Consider the following 7,603-nt stretch of genomic DNA (forward strand, 5'->3'; position numbering starts at 1 on the left):
TATATATATTTCTTAAACCTCACAGTTAAACAAATAAACAGAGAAGCGAAAAATCAAACACCAACCTTAAGGACCTCTAATTTGCAAGCACCCTGGATGTGGGGGAGGAGGTGTGCTCCTTCTTCTGCTGGCTCCAGGGCACATTTTTGTGGCCCCAACCATCTGCTTCCCATCGAGAGACCTTTCTGCTTTCTCCTTTTGCTCTTTCTTCTCTATTTCTCAGCACCCTCCAGGCTGCCAGCCTCCTCTGCTAAGCAACTACTCTTCTTTCATTCCTCCCTGGACTGCACATTGCTAGTTTCGGTGAAAACTTAAAGGAAGGAGGAGCCTTCTGGGAAAGCGCAGTGATTCCTCAGGGTGCCCTGAAGGCTGGGCCCAGGACTTCCCTTCTTCAGAAGGCCAAATTCCACAGTGCTCAGACTTCTTACTTAAAAGATGGAGCGTTTGCATAGAGCCTACCCATCTCCTCCCTGTGCACTCTGTTGTCTCTGGATTACTTCTGCTATTGTGTGCTTTGTAAATTGCTAGTATATGTATTATTTAGGGGGCCATGACAAGGAGAAAAGTTTGGACATGTTCAGCTCAGACCGTTGGCCGAACCTGCAGATGTGTGACCGCAGATAAGGAGAACTGAGGTAATGCCAAGCTGCATACTAGCTTGCTAGTAGTTCATGAATGAAAAAAATGTACTTTTGCTTTTCACATTTGTACATTTTCAAAATCGGAATGTTTTGTACAGAGGCATGTCACACTGTGGCTGACAAGGCTTTTCCTTACTTAGTTATATACATTAACAATGTGCTTTATAGTCAGTGGCACTTTAGTTTGGGTATTAATCTTGCAAAATATAAAAGGTGATCTCAAAGAATGTATCTGTCATCGATTTCAACAGTCTGAAGGTTTATAAGGGTAACAGGAAGATGGCCCTGTGTGGGCAAGTGTGAGTGACGGAATATATATTTTAATACGAGTTTTACTTCTAAGAGACTTCCTCTTGGGCTATGGTCCTTCCGGTCAGGTTTTTTTTTTTTTAAATTTTTAAAATTTTTTTAAAGGCAAGTTACCATTTGTCAAATAAGAATTAAAACCCAGGCAGATTTTCTTTAATTTTGAAATAAATGCAGGAGAAGGTTTAATGACAACAAAAAGAGTCATGTGCTTTGGATGATTGAAAATTGAAGAATAACTGGTAAACAATAGCAGTTAAAAGTTCAAGCCACTTCCTGAGACAAGAGATCACCACTTGGCAAGCAGGCCTGAATGGCTAGTGACATTTGCAAGATATTTCTTACTGCAGACTCTGATGTGGACTCTGCTGCTTCCCTCCCCCGCCATGAATGAACAGATGACTAGCCCGGCAGGGGGCAAGGGCATGGAGGGCTTTTAAGCCCCTGGCTCCTGACCTCACTTGGGGGTCGGGGGGTCCGCCAGGACTTGGGGGCAGTAATCTCTGACCAGTCTCTCAGAGCTGTTCCTTTCTAAGACCTCCTGCCAAACAAAATGAGATCAAACAAACATTACACCACAAAACGAATTGGAATATCTAGAGTTTTCCGAAGAAACTATTGTTAGCGAAATAAACATGTAAGTGGAACTGCCTTCCTACTTCATGCCACCGATCTGCTCTCTGTAGAAAGGTTAACTATGAGCATCTTCCAGTATTTGCCACGAATTTTCCCATTATCTCATCCCTCCCGGTCCTGAGAGGGGCCCACTCCTCTGTCCCCGCAGCCCCTCACCCCCAGCTTGTAAGATCTAAGAGAATTCCGTCGGGGGTTGTCCTCTAAGACCTCTCTCCCACAAGAAACAAGGGCCCAGGGCCGGACAGGGTCGGGGTCTGGTCCCCAAGGCCACACAGGAAGTGTCGCGGGGCACAGCTAGAAACTCAGACCCGGGAGCGGAGGTAGGAGGAGGCCGATTCCCGCGGTGCAGAAGAAACTGGAAGGCGATTCCGGGAAGAGGCTGCAGCGGGCGGCCTTGCTGTGCTGTGCTGCGATCCTCACGCGTGCGCTTCCCGGCCTTACCTCTCTGCTCCGCCTCTAGGTCCCCCACCAGGGCCGGCGTCTGCACAGCAGCCTGGGATTCACCGGGGTGGAGATCTCTTCAGCAGTGGCGGCCGGCGACGACGTTTGGCAGCGCAGAACAAGACCGGACAGTGGCAAAGCGGGCCGTGAGGCCCGGTGGTGGCCGCTTAGGGAGGATCCCAGGTTGTCCCTGGGACTTTGTCCAGAGCACAGCGAGATGCTTTCGATGCTGTAGCTCGCTCGCCTATAGGGGCAGCCTCAGAGCCTACCCCCGAAAAGCACCGCGGGCGGGACCTTATGGGCGGAGACGGGGCGGGGCCTGATGCGAAAGGGGCGGGGTCTGGGCCTGGGCCCGCGGAGGATTCGGTCGCCGACAATCTCTGTGGTTAGTATCTACAGCAGCAGGTTGCTTCTTAATCCGCCGCTCTCCTGCATCACAGGAGATCCATAGAAAAGTTGTAACGGTTTTGAAGCTGCAACAATGCCTTAGAGCTACTCAGTGTTGAACGAATGAACCAAACTTAGAATAAATAGGTTCTCTCCTTGACCCTTCATTTACTAGTTTTCTAAACCTCTGTGAAAATAATTCTCTTGTCAATAAAACCTCTTATTGGGTTGTACAGGCTTGGCGTGTTCTGGTCTGAAGCAGGGTTTTGGAAATATTATGCAGATCACCCCTCACCCCTGCTCCTCCGCAGGTCTTTCCTTCTTACTGCTACTCCACCCCAAGCCCTGCTAATTCAACACGCTTCATAGTAGGTAGAAGGGAAGACAATTCTTAGTATGCTTGTCTATTAATTGTACCCTGGAAACCCCGAAAATTGAATTAAGTAAGTTTCACTAAAATATATGTATATTCTGAATGTTAACAGTACTAAAACGGAAAAGTTAAAATCTTTTTAAGTAGAGGGAGTAAATGCACTAAACATGCTGGCCATTCCAGAACCATTTGCACTTTTCTGGTCTTTCAGGAAAGTGAGGAGGAAGAGGAGGAAGAGGAAGAGGAAGAGGAGGAAGACTCATATTACTTGTATGCATGGGGCAAAAAAAGGAACATTTTCATCCATGAGTCTCACATTTGCTGATGCTCTTTTATAGGCTAGGCACAGGGGTGATCATCAGAAGTGTCACAGCTTTGCCTCTCATGTGGCCCAGCAGAACTCCCACAAGGCCCGTTAGATGCAAAGAGAATTCATCTGAGACTCTGGCTCTTTGCAAAAGACATCCAATATTGGAAATGTTTGCATCTACAGGCTCCCCGCCGACCCTGCACTAGGGATGAACCCAGTGTCTTCACAGTGAGCTCCATCCCCTGCCCTTTATATTTTTTACTATGAGATAAGATCTTGCTAAGTCATTAAATTGCCAAGATGGGCTCACTTCCTGTTTTAGCTTCCCACAGTACCAGGATTATAGGCATGTGATGCAGTTCAGCTCAACCACCATTTTAGAGAAGTTGTAGAAGTAACCTCTGCATGAATACTATATATGAATATATATTAAAAACAGAAACACATCAACATGGTAACTATGCTTGTTAAATTGGACAAATATCAAAATAGAGAATTCAAATATATCCGTACCAAGTGAGGTATGATCAAAGCATATGGTAAATGTTTAAAAAAATTTATTATAGTCTAAGACACATTGCCATTAATCCCCCTCAAAATACTCCTCCTTCCTTTGAATGTACTTAGCTCATCATTCTTGCCACTCTTTAAAATAGTTCTGGAAGTTCTCTTTTGTGAGTGTCTTCCGCTGAGCTGTCATGGCTACCTCCATTGCCTAAATCCACTCAAAATAGTTCTCTTTCATGTTCATTTTTGACTTTGGGGAAGAGCCAGAAGTTTCATGGTGCCAGATCTGGTGAATAAGGTGAATGAGGACACACTGATTTCCTGAGTCTGTCTTTCTATCAAATAGCCCTTGGCAGCAGCATTCACTGTATTTTTGATCACATCTAGTAAAGACATTCCAGAAAAAGGACTTCCAAAACTGCTTGGAAGAGGGCAAGAAAAATGGGACACAAAGTGAGGGTGGGGTATTTTGAGGCAGGTTCATGCCCATACAACTTTTAGTGTTATAAGATTTTAAAAATTTATTCATCATATATTTTCATTACCATTTATATATTAACTGATCTTTGACAAAGCAGGAAAGACAATGGAGAAAAGACAGCCTTTCCAATAAACAATTGCTAGAGCAATTGTGCTACATTGTGGACTTTAATTGTCCCTGAAGGCACATGTGCTAAAGGCTTAGTTTTCAGCCAGCACACTCAATAGCACAATGGCAAGCAGAGTCATTGACATGGCACCCAGTATTTGGAAGCAGATTTATTTTATGTCCATGGGCACTGGTTGGGATTGCTCCCCAAATATAGGACCCTGATCTCTGGTGGTCTAGGGCTTATATGGGATAAGCAAGCAGAAAGTACAGAGGCAGAGTGGCTCTTCAATTGGGGATTGGTTCTTAAGATATGATTATAGTGATCAGCTTTGCCTCGCAGTGAGCAGCCTTTTCTAGGAGACAAAACCATTGGGAACAGCAATAGGTATTACCTGGAAAACTAAGCAACTGAAGTTTACTGGTTGGTATATTGCTGTTACATTAGGAGATGAAAACTTAAGAAGAGAGATGATTGGACAGGTCTTCTGATCCCTTAGGGTATATCCTGGAAGGGATTTTGGTATCTCACTGTTAGCTATGCTTCACTTGTGTTTCTTGTCTTGCCCCAAGCCTCAAAGCAACAGAACTGCTTGGCCATGGACTGAAATCTCTAAGATCATGAACCAAAGCATTAACTTATTATTATATGGGTTCTTCCATGTAGTTGTTATAGTAATGGGAAGCTGACTAACACAAATTGGTTATGAAAAATGATGAATCTAGAAACAAACTTTATGCCTTTCACAAAATCTAATTCAAAGTGGAGCATAGGGTTTAACAGAAAATGCAAACTTAAAAACCCTTACAAGATAATATCAGAGAAAATCTAGGTGACTTGCGACTTTCTATTTTTATTTTTAAAATTTGTTTTTGGTACTGGGAACTATACTCAGGACATGATGCTTGCTATACAGGGGCTTGTGCCACTGAGCTAACAACTCCGGCCTGATGACCAAAACATAAAACTCAAAAGAAAAAAGAAAACTTGATAAAATTGACTTCATTTACATTAAACACCTTGGCCCAGAGGACTCACTCCACCTTTCCAGTCCTGCGGGGAGAAGCTGCGGGACAGACAGCCAGTGGTGGCCAGAAGTCCAATTGTATGGGGTTCAGCTGGAAGGAGCCAAACACAGCATCCAGATCCAAGCCAGGTCTGGCCAGTTAAGTTCAGTAGATCTAGGCCAGGTGAGCTGAGGCTACTAGTGGGCCCAGCAGAGCTCAGACCAAGGCCCAGACCTACAAGAACATCCTCACAGCACAGAGGTGGCAGTAGGTAACTGGAGTAAACTAGACTTCTTGAAAGACTCCAGGTGTACAAAGGGGAGGTGACTAGACAGAACTTAGGAGAACTAATTTAAATACAAATTCCTAATTTAAGATCTGCTTTGTTATACAGCTATGATGTTTGCTCCTATAGTCTAAAGTACAAACCCATTAGTTACAAAATCTGTCAATTTCTAAACGTCACTGTGTTAATAGTATTGCTAATTGTACTACTATAAATAGGAAATGATATCTACCTTAACCACATGTTCTCCCTTGGGTAATAATATTAAGAAGTTATTTGGTAATAACCTCACCAAAGCCTTACACTGAAGGACCAAGGATAGTGCCAAACAAAAATCAATATCTCACTCTCCATCAGTAGAGAAGGCAAAATCTTGGGACACACACATAACACATGACAGATACAAAAAACAAAACAAAACACCCCCCCCACTCTTTATAGAGAGATTGTGACAGCAGTGATACAGCTACCTGCTATCAAACTTTCACAAAAAGATATTGCAGAAATCAAAATAAAGAGTTCTCTCTGAAATAGAAAATGACAAAAAGGAAGAGCAAAATGTAATCTCGGGCCCTGAACCTACCCAGAACAAACCCAGGAGACATCAGCATAGAAGAAACTGGAAGCCGCATACTTGAAATCTCTGAAATAATAGCAACTGAAGTAAAGAAACAACTGCAGAAGGGTATAGAGGAAATCAGATCAGATATAATCTCACAGGTTAAAAAAAGAAATGATAACTATAATGAAAGAATCACTAAGTTTCTAAAGAATACACTGATTAAAAAATAGAGGAGAATGGAAAAATGATGGAAACCTTGAGTGAGCAATATAGGAAAGAAATATAATGCATGAAGCAGATTCAAAGAGATATGCAAGAAATTAAAACTCAAAAGTTGGCAAAACCATTTGAATGAAAATGAAGATAGACTTTCAGATCTTGAAGATACCATTGCAACTAGTGAAAAGGTGCAGAAAGATCTCCTAAAAACAACTAGGATCCAGGAAATAATAATTCAACAGCTGCAATATAGTTGCAAAGATGAACAACATAAGACTAATAGGCATCAGTGTGAGAAAAAAGGAGGCAATACAAATGACGTAAAAAGAATATGGGAAGAAGTAATAGCAGAAAACTTCCCAAATATGGGGCAACAATCTGACATTCAGATAACTGAGGCATATAGAACCTCAAATAATATTAACCTAATTAAAACTAAAACCCAGACATATGATAATCAAGATCCCAGAAAGTCAGAGTAAGAAAAACACACTAAAAGCCACTAGAAGGGCTGACCAAATAGCTCAGAAGACTGAAGCACCTGCTTAGGCAGAATGCAGTAGTCAGGGTTCAATTCTCCAGCCTGCAGGGCCAGCCCTGCCCTAGGGGCATAGTGAGACAGCGATTGAGACTAGGTGAGGTAGTGCATGCCTGTAATCCCAGTGCTTGGGAGGCTGAAAACAGGAGAATCACTACAAGTCTGAATTACATAGTGAGACACTATACACCCTGTAGACACTGTCTTAAATACATAAAAAATATATAAATAAAAGCCACCAGGGAAAAGAAACAGATCACATTTAAAGGAAAACCCATCAGAATAGCAGCATATTTCTCCTCACAAACCATCAAGTTAAGTAGAGCATGGAGCAGTGTACTTCAAGGACTACAAGGAAACAAATTCCAACCCAGATATACCCTGAAAAACTCTTTCAAGTTTAATGGAGATATGAAATACTTCCATTACAAATAATAGCTAAAGAAATTCATGATGACCAAACCAAGCCTACACAGAGTACTAAAAAATATTCTAGAAAGGGTTCAAAATGCTCACATTCCAAGAACGACAGAAAGAACCCACCAACCATGGAAAACTTTAAGCACAGCAGAGAAGGAGGGAACCAACATAAAAAGGAATTTGAATTTTCTTGGATTGTAGCTATTGTTTAATTGCTTGTTTAATCTCATCTGTAACCCATTGTTTGCTGAGGAGTGTGTATTCAATTTCCATATGTTTATGGGGGTTTTGTGGTTTCTTTCGTCATTATTTTCCAGTTTCTTTGTACTGTGGTCAGATAATAAGCATGGGATAATTTCTGTTTTCTTACATATACTTAC

The 7,603-nt window shown here is 42.3% G+C and overlaps 1 protein-coding gene and 1 pseudogene across 1 annotated transcript in view; one reads left to right on the forward strand and one right to left on the reverse strand.

The window, feature by feature from the left end:
• Positions 1 to 2,174, forward strand: part of LOC101588331 — a 7,717-nt pseudogene extending 5,543 nt beyond the window's left edge.
• Ifnar2 (interferon alpha and beta receptor subunit 2) overlaps positions 1 to 2,298 on the reverse strand; it is a 36,223-nt gene extending 33,925 nt beyond the window's left edge. The window contains exon 1 of the mRNA XM_023705597.1: positions 2,025 to 2,298. The gene's annotated coding sequence lies outside the window, so the exon portion shown is untranslated. The remainder of the gene's footprint in view (positions 1 to 2,024) is intronic.
• Positions 2,299 to 7,603: the final 5,305 nt, after the last annotated feature.

The sequence above is a fragment of the Octodon degus genome, unplaced genomic scaffold (genome assembly GCF_000260255.1).
Source record: "Octodon degus isolate 3935 unplaced genomic scaffold, OctDeg1.0 scaffold00225, whole genome shotgun sequence".
In the NCBI taxonomy this organism is placed as follows: Eukaryota; Metazoa; Chordata; class Mammalia; order Rodentia; family Octodontidae; genus Octodon; species Octodon degus.